Source organism: Tamandua tetradactyla, chromosome 26 (assembly GCF_023851605.1).
Source record: "Tamandua tetradactyla isolate mTamTet1 chromosome 26, mTamTet1.pri, whole genome shotgun sequence".
NCBI lineage: Eukaryota > Metazoa > Chordata > Mammalia > Pilosa > Myrmecophagidae > Tamandua > Tamandua tetradactyla.
Genome location: NC_135352.1, coordinates 4,740,457 through 4,752,799, shown reverse-complemented (window position 1 = coordinate 4,752,799; position 12,343 = coordinate 4,740,457). Strand labels below are relative to the sequence as shown.

Here is a 12,343-nt window from a genome sequence, read left to right as displayed (position 1 = left end):
CTTGACTGGACAGAATGATCTATAAATCAAAAAAATCTATCTCATTTTTTTTCATAAGCTTAAACTTCAATCCACGCCAGGTTTTCTTAATGCAGCACATACATGTATGTTCTTTACATGGATGACTCTAAAATAACATTCATAAATAAGTATTAAGTATATGTTACAAAAGCTGCTGTGTTTTCTTGTATACGTGTACTACACTTCAAAACTCACAAGTAGGTATTATTTTTTCCCTGATATTGCTAAAAATCTTTCTAGAAATGTTTTAAAACTGGTTGCACACTCTGAATATACTAAGAACCACTGGACTATACACTTCAAATGACTGAACTGTCTATAGGTGGATTATATTTCAATAAAGCTATTAAAAAACCCTTTCTGGAGAACACTTCGGAAATATGAATCAAAAGTTTTGAAGAATGAAGGCCTTTAATCCTGTGTAGCTTAATGTAATGCCCGGATACATCCTAGAATATATTAAGCAGATAATCAAAGAGTATTGGCAGGGTGCACAGGTAGTTTATTGGTTAGAATGCCCACCTTCCACGCGGAAGACCTGGGTTTGAGTCCCGGACCATGCACCAAAAAAAAAAAAAAGAAAGTATTGGCAAAGCTCCTTGAGGGATGGGAGAAAAAATATGGAACTATTAAACTTTACACCACGGAAACCCCTGATACTGTGTGAAATATCAGGGACACCCAAATCAAGAGGGTCAAGCCCTTGATCTTGAGGCTTACTCTTGTGACGCTTATATATGTAGCAGAGAAGCTTAGCCTACCTATAGGTATGCCTAAGAGTTACTTCTGGAGGACCTCTTTCGTTGCTCAGATGCGGCCTCAGTCTCCCTAAGCCCAACTCTGCAAGTGAAATCATTGCCCTGCCTGCTATATGGGACATGACATCCAACGATGAAAGTCTCCCTGGTGATGTGGGAGATAACTTTGGCCCTGGCCCATGGGATCAACAATGCCTTCCTGAATAAAATGGGGGAAAGAAGCATAACAAACAAGGTATCAGTGGCTGAAAGAGTTCAAATAGAGTTGAGAGGCTACTCTGGAGGTCATTCTTACACACGCTTCAGTTAGACATTGCAACCTATCATAACTTGCTAACCCCCAACCAAAACCATACAAGACAATCCTAAAGAACACCTGCGGCAATACATAAGATTCTACAAAGGTTCATGCACTAGGGTAACTTTCCAGAAACCTTCAACCTCCTAATGGGTACCTGGACCAGATAAGTCCCAAAACCTGGAGGGGCCAGCCTCTCCAGAACATCAGCTAGATCCATCTCCCCACCCCATATTACTGACAGCCCCTTCCAACAGGAAAAAGTTACATGGGCATTGCCAAAAACACCCAAAAAGTAAGGAAGAAAGATCAAAGGTGATGGTGGGGTTATACAGAGAAGGTAGGACTTAACAAACAAGTATGACTGCTGAATTATTATACGGATATTTCTTTCAGTCTCCAGTATCTTAGAGCAGCTAGAAGTAAAAACCTAAAATTGTGGAATTGTAACCTGTACCAAACTCTGAAATCTGTTCTACAAATAACTGTTGTGCTGTTGCTTTTTTGCATACGTTATTTTTCACAAAAAAAGAAAAAAAAGTCAATTGTGATGAAAAAACATTTATTTCTTCTAGCCTTCAATGTTCTGGAGCAGCTAGAAGGAAAAAATCTGAGATGATAGTATGGTAGCCCATGATAAACTCTGGGATCTGTCCTGTAACTATTTGTTGAAGAGTGCTTGGAAAACTATTGCTTTTTTAATTCTTTGCTTTGTACATATGTTACATTATGCAATTTTAAAAGTTAAAAAAAAGAAAAAGCTTTTGAAATGTTATCTTTTGAGTAATTTTACTTCGAGGAATTTATTTTAGTGAAATAAGGAGAGTCATACAGATTTTTTTTTAATGCATAAGGATACTGATCAAATTAAAATATCCAAACTTGCAAACTGCCTAAAAAAACATGAACATAGGAATGGTAAAGAAGTATGGCACACACCTGTAGAGTGAAATGTATACTGCTTTTAAAAATCACATCTTCAAAAATTATTTCACAATATATTAAACAAAAAAGCAATTGCAAAATAGTATTCATGTATAATTCCAATTTTGCAGGGAAAAATACATCTATATGCCCAATAAAATGTACTAGAAGGATACAGAATCAAATATTAATAGTAGTAACTTCCAGCTGGTAGGAGAGTGCAGGTGGTGGTTTTAATTTTCTTTATACCTTCCTGGTTTTTAATTTCTCTACAATAAACAACCCTATCATAACTTATACATAATAAATGTTACTTTAAAACTAGTAATCACTTTGGAAAAGTTCAAGTAGTTTCTTAAAAACTAAAACTAACAAAGCCCATCAGCATTTCCTAGAGGCGCTATGTATACCCACGCATCCCAATAGCTAACTAATTCTATCACACAATAAAAGAAATTCTAATGAGCAAGGTTAATTGTACAAGGTTAATGGTGACAATACAGCAACCACAAGACAACTAAAAGCATATGCACTCTACTTGACATACAAAGCCAAATTACCTAACTCATATTTTTAAAATAATGATATGAAATCATATTTACTTCCCTATCTAAGAAAGCTCAACATATATGTTCATTTCAAAATTTAAAATAATGATTTATCATACTTGAAGGTGGAAAAATAAGCAACATATTTAATCTTTAGTGGGAATAAAAAAGGGTAACGTTCTACATTACAGGAAGGAATTCCAAGATACAGTGAAGCAGTGAGAAGTTTCTTATCACAAACCTGAAATTCTAATGCATTTGGTTCCTGAAGATATCAAAAAAAGAAGACAGCTTAAAGTGACAAAATCCTAATATTCAAATGAAGGCTCTGATTTATTTATGTAGATGAATAAATGTCTTTCTCAAAGTCCACATTGCCAAGTTTTATGTAAATAGACCATATATGGGAGGCAGAGGAAAAAACAATTCAACTTTTTCTATCATGAACCTCCAGAGTCAGCATGTAACATTTCCAAACATTTAAGTAAACAGTTTAGAAGGCCAGGGAAACACAATTTAGTTAGTGTGCTGGTTTGAAAGGATATATGCCCCCTAAGTCATGTTTTACTATAAATCCCATTTCGTAAAGGTAGAATAATCTCTATTCAATACTGTATGTTTGAAACTGTAATGAGATCATCTCCCTGGTTGATGTGATTTAGTTAAGAATGGTTGTTAAACTGGATTAGGGGGTGACATGTCTCCACCCATTTGAGTGGGTCTTGATTAGTTTCTGAAGTCCTATAAAAGAGGAAACATTTTGGGGAGACTCAGAGAGAGCAGAGAATGCTGCAGCACCATAAAGCAGAGAGTCCACCAGTCAGCGACCTTTGGAGATGAAGAAGGAAGACGCTGCCCGGGGAGCTTCATGAAATAGGAAACCAGGAGACTAAGCTAGCAGATGATGCCGTATTCGCCATGTGCCCTTCCAGCCGAGAGAGAAGCCCTGACTGTGTTCGCCATGTGCCGTCTCACTTGAGAGAGAAACCCTGAACTTCATCGGCCTTCTTGAACTAAGGAATCTTTTCCCTGGATGCCTTTGATTGGACATTTCTATAGACTTGTTTTAATTGGGACATTTTCTTGGCCTTAGAACTGTAAACTAGCAACTCATTAAATTCCCCTTGTTAAAAGCCATTCCGTTTCTGGTATATTGCATTCCAGCAGCTAGTAAACTAGAACAGTTAGTTTCTCCAGCTTCAAGAAGTGCCAAGGATGGCACCTCTCCGTGACAAGGATGAAGGTTCTACTAGTGATTACTTTTCAGGTTAGTATTTTTTGAGTAGTTACATTATTGTGAAAGCAAGTAGCTGAACTAATGTTTGTTAGATTTCAAATCACTAAATACCTATACAATGTTAGGAGGTTAGCTTATTCTAGATATCCCCTTTGATAAGAACAAAAATTGGTCTTTCACTTTTTACACTGTTGACTCTTCATGGTTATGAATTTTTTGAGTTCTCGTGAATAAAAAAACCAAACTGGGACAACAGCATACTTTCATTTGCTTCTGTAGCTCTTCTTAGAGGGCCTATGGGGTGGTTACATGATTCTCACTTTCTAAGTATTTGTTTATACTGTACATTTAGGTTTTATGCTTTCTTTATATGCCATCCTTCACAAAAAAAAAAGGCTTTAAAACGTTTGTTTTAAAGTGTGTTTTGTTCTCAACATACAGCTTTCTTAAGCCTCCACAACTTAGAAATGTTAGATAACACAAGATTCAGCAGACACAATATTGTTTTGTTTATGACCAAAAGTAAGTCCCCATACGATCTTAACTTCAAATCAATACGATAAATTAAATTTCATTTCATGACAAAAATCCAAGAACCCACATTTCTTAAAATTAAAACACTTACCTACATATTTTAAGAAGCATGCATATAATACATCAAAAAGAAAAAAAGCATGTCCTATTGCAGGAAATATTTTGTCATTTAATGTTTAATTATCTCCTTAAATAAGGATAATGCAAGCCATGAAGAAAACGGCTGGACACACACATACTTTAAAAAAGAAAAGTAATCAGACTGAAATCTGATGATTTTATTCTATTATGGCAGTCTGGGGCTGAGGAGTCCCTGAAATCTGAATTTTTCCATCTGTAAACTAGGTTTGATGATTCTTGTGCTAACTTCACATAAAAAAGAAAAGCAAGTTACTGGATGGGAATTCTTTCAAATATTGCAGAAGGTGTCATACTAATGCAAGTTATTATTAATGATTTTATCTTTCAGTGGTCCCTTTCTCTTCAAAATAGCCCTAAACCTAGATAGAAAAGGGACCTAGTAACAAAATATTAGAAGAGGAAAAAAGAGTTAACATCGTATTGATGATACAGACATACATCTAAACGTTTTTAAACAAGCCAAGAATCCTTTTTCAAAGAGCTCTTTCAAATTTAAGATCTTGTAATAAGCATATGTACTTTAGAAGTAACAACACATCCTTCTAGTAAAAAGTGAACATGCCTCAAATTCCCAATATGCCTTTTATCTTCTTTTCATGCCACACTCTGCAGGTGACATAGCTGAGAAATGTTTAAATTTACTAAGGTCAACAGTAAAAACTGAAAACAACTCCATAAGCTTTTAATAAATATGTCAGATAGTCTTAATATAATCAATACCTAAATTTATCTTTATAAATATTTATAAAAAGTTTAGCCCACAGAAATTCATTCATTTAAATCCATTCATTTAAAAACTCAAACGTTGGACATGTTTATTAACAAAAGAATAAATTATATTAGTTATGCTCTCAAAAAATAATACTCTGCTTATTTTTTTAAAAAACTAAAACTAAAAGAGCATCACACCAAGAAATGGATTTTATGGCTAGATAATTCCAAATTTTTAAAAACCTTAATGATTCTGATGTTTTAAGTGTCTAAAACAGATAAGATTTTTTTTGTTTTAAAAGAGCCCAATGAACAAGTATGCATGATAACCCTTACCTTCTTCTTTTTTTTTTCTCCCAGTACCAAATGCAGCCCAGAAGATCCCTTACCTTCTTCTTGATAGACAAAAACAACTAAGAATAAACAAAATAATAAACAGTGTCTACTAAGGTTTTTTTTTCAGTAGCTATTGTCAGTTAGATATTTTTAGCTTATTTTTAAAAACTTGCCAGTGGCTCAATATTCTTTCCAGGTCCTTTTCCAGGACCACGATGGACTGCTTACATTTTCATTTCATTGCCATCTTATTTCATTGACTTCATTAAACAAACTTCAGGTTAACTTGGACATGTTTCATTTATGTATGTAAAAATGTACAACACAGTGGGCAAAGTGAAAAAAATACAAGCAAGATCCCTTGCCTCACTCCAACTTACTCCCCTCGCACTCCCTAACCTTGAGTATTCCCCCTCACATTGAGCTTTCACAGAAAAGTGCAATACTTTCAAAGGAAGTAAGTAATGTTACCTGGTGTAAAGACCAGGTAACAGGTTTGTCACCAAAGCCTTAGAACTTCTCAAGGCCTCAGCTTTCTCTCTTGTTCAATAAAGAAGTTGTATTACATCTCTTCCGTGGAAAGAAGATGCTAACTATATTTCCACTATAATACAAAAACATGGAAGTGACTTAAATGTTAATCAATATACCAAACAATGGAATACCACATGATCCTTAAAAAGCTTTAGAATATATAGGGTAGATGGAAATACTAGTGGTCAACAAGAGGGAGGGGTAAGGGGTATGGCATGTATGAGTTTTTCTTTTTTCTTTTTATTTCTTTTTCTGGAGTGATGCAAATGTTCTAAAAAATGATTCATGGTGATGAATATACTACTATGTGATGACATTGTAAGCCACTGATTGTACACCATGTATGGAATATTTATATGTTAAGAATGTTCGTGTTTATGTTGTTTCAGTTTGTCAATTAAAAAAATAAAATAAAATAAAATAAAAATAAAAAGCTTTAGACCTGTATGTGCTAATCTGAAAAGACATCCCAGATAGCCTGTTAAGACAAAAAAAAAAAAAATTGCAAACAGTATAATCCCATTTGCATGTACTTTAAGAGAGATGAATATACATATGCACAGAGAACTTCTAGGACGCACAAGCAACTGCCCAGTAGTTATCAGTGGAGGCTAGTGGACAATTTATGATTTCTTTTTTTTTCCCACTCTTAGCTTTCCATAATATTGAAAAAAAAATTTTTAAGAATGAATACATTTAGGAACATGACCCTATTTTCTCATGTTCAACATCACAACTTTTCATCCTCACCTGTCTTTCCTCCCCTTTGTCTCACATCTGGACAACCTGGTGAGAGCCCTCAAAGTGCCCTCCTTGTGTGTTGCCAATCCTGCTTACAGGCTGGAACTCTCGCTGGCCCCACCCCCAACCACAATAAAAATTTCAGACCTTCAAAAGAGGATTGTCTCTCTCTCTCTCCCCAGACATTAATGATACAAATAATAAATGTCTTAATACTCCCCTTCCCCCCCCAAAAAAAATGAACATGTTTGAATTTTTAAGAAACCAAGAGTAAAACTCTGATGATCCAAGTTCTGCAATTACAAGACTGGGCTCAAATACTGGCTTTGCTATTTACCATTTGTGTGAAGTTAGCAAGTTACTTTACTTGGGTTTCTCCATCTGTAGAAAGACGAATACTCAGTTTCTTGAAAAGTAAAGAGGAGATAAGAGAACTGACTTCACAAAACTGCTGGGAGGATAAAAGGAAATCAAGCATGGGAGACAGTAGTACAGCAATAGGACAATAAATGTTGGCAGGTATTATGATTATTATAAATATTATCGTAAACTGCAGAAATAGTGTCTTTAGAATCAGAGACTTGACAGCTCATTCAGAGATAATTAACCTCACAGACAATCAACTTCCTCTACCCAGAACTCATTCAATCTCATGAGTACAACAGAGGACATAAGTTCATTAAGGTTAAGAAAGAATAACAGGTAATAATGTTTGTGGGCTGGTGAACATAGTAATCAGAGCAAAGTTTGGGTTTTAAGTTTTATCTAATGAGTATAGCCTTATTGATGCCTGCCAAAGGAAACAGAATATTCGTGATCAGACAACACTCTGATCTTTACAGAATGTTAAATACATAGGAATACATTCTTTCTAGTAATTCAAGCTTCCAACATGATTTAATTTTAATATACAATGATCTCTCATTTTTTTCTAAAATTTTATGACACAATTCAAGCTCATAATTTGCCAACAAATAAGTATCAATCAAATGGGAGATATAAAAATGAAATCTCCATGCAAACAAATTTTTTAAAAGTGTACTAAATGACTTTTTGGAATGGAATTGAATGTTGTCAAATCAAACTACTCCGAATTTTAAACCTGGCCTTTATACTAAAATTACTCTTAAAAAATACCACTCTATTAATAGTTTAAATTTCCCAAAAGTCCAAGGACATATTCTAAACTTCTATATAACAACTGAGAGGACATTGTCACTAAAGAAATTTAAATTAAGACATCATATTACAATTTTAAACTTCCTGGTATTAGAGACGTTTCAATATCAATATGATGGATTAAAGTTTGGTTACCCCAATTAAAATTATTAAACTATAAAAGGTCACAAACATTTAATCCTTTTCAATATGAAAATGAAATAGGCTCCACTTAATTTATCTACTCTAAATTCATCAAGACTTAAGCTTTTAGAACAGTAACTAGTTCAAATCACACAAGTAGTTACATCTGAGTACATTAAGGAGTTATTGTAGCTTTCCTGAGAGTGACCTGAAGTCCCCACTAAAAATAATTGGCACCTCAATGAGGCTCTAAGAACTGCAGGCCTACTTCATAGATCATTGCACTGTGCTGAACTAGCATTTGGAGACTGTAAAAGCAAGAGAAGAATGGGGGGAGGAAGAGTTTTATAATAAAGCAAAACACTATTCTTAACACACCCATCACCTATAAGCAAGAGCTACCAAACACCATTTAAAAATACACACATTTCTCATTTTTCTACATTCAAAATAAAGCAAGCAGATAAACTGCCACAAGCAGAGCTTCCTACCCCTACCCACCCCCACAGAGTGCTTTGCCAAGAACACAAGCCCAAGTAAAATAACCAATGCAATTTCCTTGTTTACTTAAAGAATTGCAGAAAACATGTTGACCTACTCTGAAGCTTCTGAAACAAATGAATTTTCAATATTGAAAAGATTTCTCATGATCATGTTTGAAATAAAATAGTAGTGATTCCTTTAGCTAGTAAAAAAAAAATCTAATTTTGACTTTATAAAAAGGGTTAAATCTCACACTGCAGTTTACCAGCAGCATGCCTTGTTTGCAACCAGAAGGAAGAGGAAGAAAGAGGGGGGAAAGCAGCAAAACACACACGTCTCCTTCCGTGGTTATGAATAATTTTAAATCACCCAAGACATAAGGGAGAAGAGTTCATGAACAGAAAGAAAGGGGGTTAATAATCTGAACTGGGCCCTTCCAGATTCACACTGATGTCGAAGAGGACTTTATTTACACTGCAGTGCCTGGCAGCAAACATGGCTGCCCCTGCCCCCTTTAAATGTGAATATTCTTCACTTCCTCACCAAAACCATCAAATTATGGCCATGTCTTTCCTATTTCCCTACCATAACACAAACACATCTCCTCCTCCCTCAAACAGTAAAATCCCCACCTCCCCATTTCACAACAACATAACACATAACCACCAGGGTCTCTATTCTCTTGAAAGAAAAGGCACAGGATACACATAAATAAAGGAACAAAAGGCTTTCCTTTCTTACCATTTTAACAACCCCCATCTCCTTCTTCTCCTCCCGCTCTCTAGATGCTCAATCGTCCTCATCCCTCTCATCACTCAGTTATTTTCTTTCCTATCCCAACCCTGTCTTCCAGTTCGAGTCTATTTCCTCTCCTCATATTGCATCCTCCCTCAATCACATCTCACCCCTTTTCGTAATCCACCTTCTCCTCCACTTCCATTCCCTCGTTTCTCCCATGAAACCCATAAAATGCCCCATTTCTCCATCAAATTCTACCCCATTCCCCCAGATTCTTCTCGTTTTCGTAGCCCACTCCCAAACCTATTTCTCAGTCCACCCAGATCTCGAATCTTACCTAATCCAACTCTTCTCCTGGTTCCTACCTTAATTCCCGCCCCCACTCCACCTCTATTCCCAATTCCCGGCCCAGCGCTACACCGTCTCTAATCCCCAATTCTACCTCCCTGCCCCCCACCCCCACCCCGACACCCTCCACACACCCCACCACGCCATCTGCTCCTCCCTCTAGACTCCTCTGGAACCCTTTCAGGCCACCCTTTTCGCTACCATCCCCACCACCGTCCCTCTTCCGCCCCCTGCCCCATCCCCAGGTCGCTCTCTCGCAGTCAATCCCTCCTCAGTTCTTCCTTCCTACACGCACACATAGTCTCTCACGTACATACACATACGCACTTTACCTTCAGTCTGTTCCATTCTAACCCCCCGGCCGTGTCAGCAGGATCACAGGAGACACACAGAAGCCCGGAGTGGGGCTTGGATGCGGGGAGCCGCCGCTGCCGAGGGGGCAGGAGAAGGAACCAAGCTAGGCCGCATGAAATCCCCGGGCTAGATTTCCCCCGCGCCAGGCGCCTCTGCCATGGCGGCCAGCACCGAGGAGGGCCACGGCCGGGTCAGGCCGGGCGTGAAGCCGGGAGAGAGAAGACTGCTAGGGTTGGGGTGGGCCGGGCAGGCGGAGAGATGTGGGTCGCCGCGCAGTCGCTGCTGCCGGAGAGGAACCCGAGGCTAGCGGACGGGCCGGGGCAGCAATATCCTTGGAGCTCGACTCCGCCTTCGCGCGCCTTTCGGCGGCCACCCGTGGCCAGCCCCCCTCGGCCTCGGCCTCCGCCTCAGTCCTGACCGAGGCCACCCGCTCCTGCCGCCGCCGCCGCCGCGCACAAAGCCCCCCCTCCACGACTCCCAAGGCGCCGCCGCCGCCGCCAAATCCTCAGCGTCTCATTGGTCGCTGGTCGCGGAGCCTGCCGGGAAATGCAGTCCCGGGCTTGGAACGGAGGGACCAAGGAGGAAGGGGCAGGGCAGGGGGGTGCGGAGAGTCTAGGCGAGCGAGAAGACCGCCTGCGATGCAGGCAAAGAGGCAGGGAAGAAGAATGGGCATGAGAGTAAAAACACAAAAATAAAAACAAGGCAAGGGGACAGAGAAGGCAAATTAAAGGTGGGGCCTGGGGGTAAAATTGTGCTCGTACGTGTTGATACTTATTGAATAACTGCACATACTAAAAGCAGCATATGGTACTTCTTAGGGTGAAGTTACGATGCAGTTCCTAGATGTTAGAAATGACCACAAACAAGGACCGGAAAAGAGTAGAATTAATGTGCTCCCTTGGCTGGTTTCCGCCCGACAGCTGTCAGGGAAGAGCTCTCTATTCCACATGAGTCTGCGTCTGGAAACCAAGATAATAATTTAGGAAAGGACGGCCTCCCTTTCCCCCATAGATGGTAGGGGCTCGGTAGGGCTGTGGCGGCCCCTGAGGGTCTCTCGGGAAGCGCTGAAACCTCCTAACAGGCCCTGGGCCCGCACGTCCGATCTCTTCCTGCTTCGGCTGCGGGCCCCGGGGCTTGTGGGTAACGCGGGGACCGAGGCGCGACCCCCGACGGATGGGACTCGGGGCCACCTGCTCTCTCTGCCCGTCTTTCCCTCGAGGGCGAGGAGGGCGTTAGTCTCCGAAAGCTCACGCAAGAATGAAAGGAGGAAGACGGAGTAAAAATTCTCAGTAACCCTCCCCACGCCGGGAAATGTCTGTAAAACAACTGAAGGTCCTAGATGGGGGATAAGGTGAACTATTCAGGAATGTGCAGATTTGATATTCAGGGCAGCCTGGCGGTAATGACTTAGAAAGTTTGCAGCACAGAGACGTGGACCTACAAGGAAATACGGACAGCTGTCGGGCGAGGAAACCAGCTTTCTGTTCTGAGTATGGTAAAGCCATAGTTAATCCTGTTAGACTAGTTGATACTGTTAAAAGATATTTTTTTCACCTCTTTATCTTTAAATACCACTCAAACAAGAATTTTAAATGAAAAATTTTACAGGTCAATTATTTTTAATTATTTTCAATTAATTGTTATCAATTATTTTAATGTATTGGTTTAGTTTATATATATTTAAACTACTAGTTTTTAAAATAATCAGGTTAATGATACTGAGGACGATATTGAGAATTAAGGGTTCCCATTACTATAATCATTAAATATTTTAAGCCTATGATTTATATTTGATCCAAAACTAAAGGAATCAATATTTGTTATAAGTAGGTCTTTTTGAAACACAGACAACCCAAGGGGCTACCGGAGCCTATTTCAGTTTGATTCTATTTCCGTGAAAGAATGGTTAAATTAGTCTTTTTAATTTTTTTTTCTATAATAATTTCTACTTCCCTCCTTCTTTTCCATTCTTCTGTATACTCCTTGCTTTGTTGATAAACTGTTGCACCTGGCGGAGAATCTGGTAAATTGTCTCCAGGGATTTTATTTTAGTCTGCTTCTAGTAGATACACTGACAGCAAAAGTTTAAAATTGAAATTATCGAAGTAGATTCATAGCCTCTCCCTGCAAATATATTAGCATATATGCTGTTAATATTTGGTCTGGAGCCATATTCAGGGAAATGACTTTTAAAAATAATTTACCTTTCAGCGCTTAACATCTTCTGAGGTTCAGAAGATGGCTTTTCGCCACAGAAAATGAGAAAACAGTTTTTAGAAACAGCAACTTAACACAATTACAGGGTGAGTTATGGAGACAAAATGTTGTTTCTGTT

At 38.6% G+C, this 12,343-nt stretch overlaps 2 protein-coding genes across 21 annotated transcripts in view; one reads left to right on the top strand and one right to left on the bottom strand.

Moving 5' to 3' along the window:
- Nucleotides 1-10,454, bottom strand: part of NSD3 (nuclear receptor binding SET domain protein 3) — a 171,317-nt gene extending 160,863 nt beyond the window's left edge. For all 8 annotated transcript variants that reach the window (XM_077144165.1, XM_077144170.1, XM_077144169.1 and 5 more), the window contains exon 1: nucleotides 9,987-10,454. The gene's annotated coding sequence lies outside the window, so the exon portion shown is untranslated. The remainder of the gene's footprint in view (nucleotides 1-9,986) is intronic.
- Nucleotides 10,455-10,612: 158 nt separating this feature from the next.
- LETM2 (leucine zipper and EF-hand containing transmembrane protein 2) overlaps nucleotides 10,613-12,343 on the top strand; it is a 41,740-nt gene continuing 40,009 nt past the window's right edge. For 3 of the 13 annotated variants that reach the window (XR_013169217.1, XR_013169216.1, XM_077144725.1), the window contains exons 1-2: nucleotides 11,149-11,503; nucleotides 12,220-12,311. The gene's annotated coding sequence lies outside the window, so the exon portion shown is untranslated. Of the gene's footprint in view, nucleotides 10,739-11,148; nucleotides 11,504-12,219; nucleotides 12,312-12,343 lie in introns of those variants that run through there. The other 10 variants (XM_077144714.1, XM_077144715.1, XM_077144717.1 and 7 more) reach the window with 6 other exon arrangements.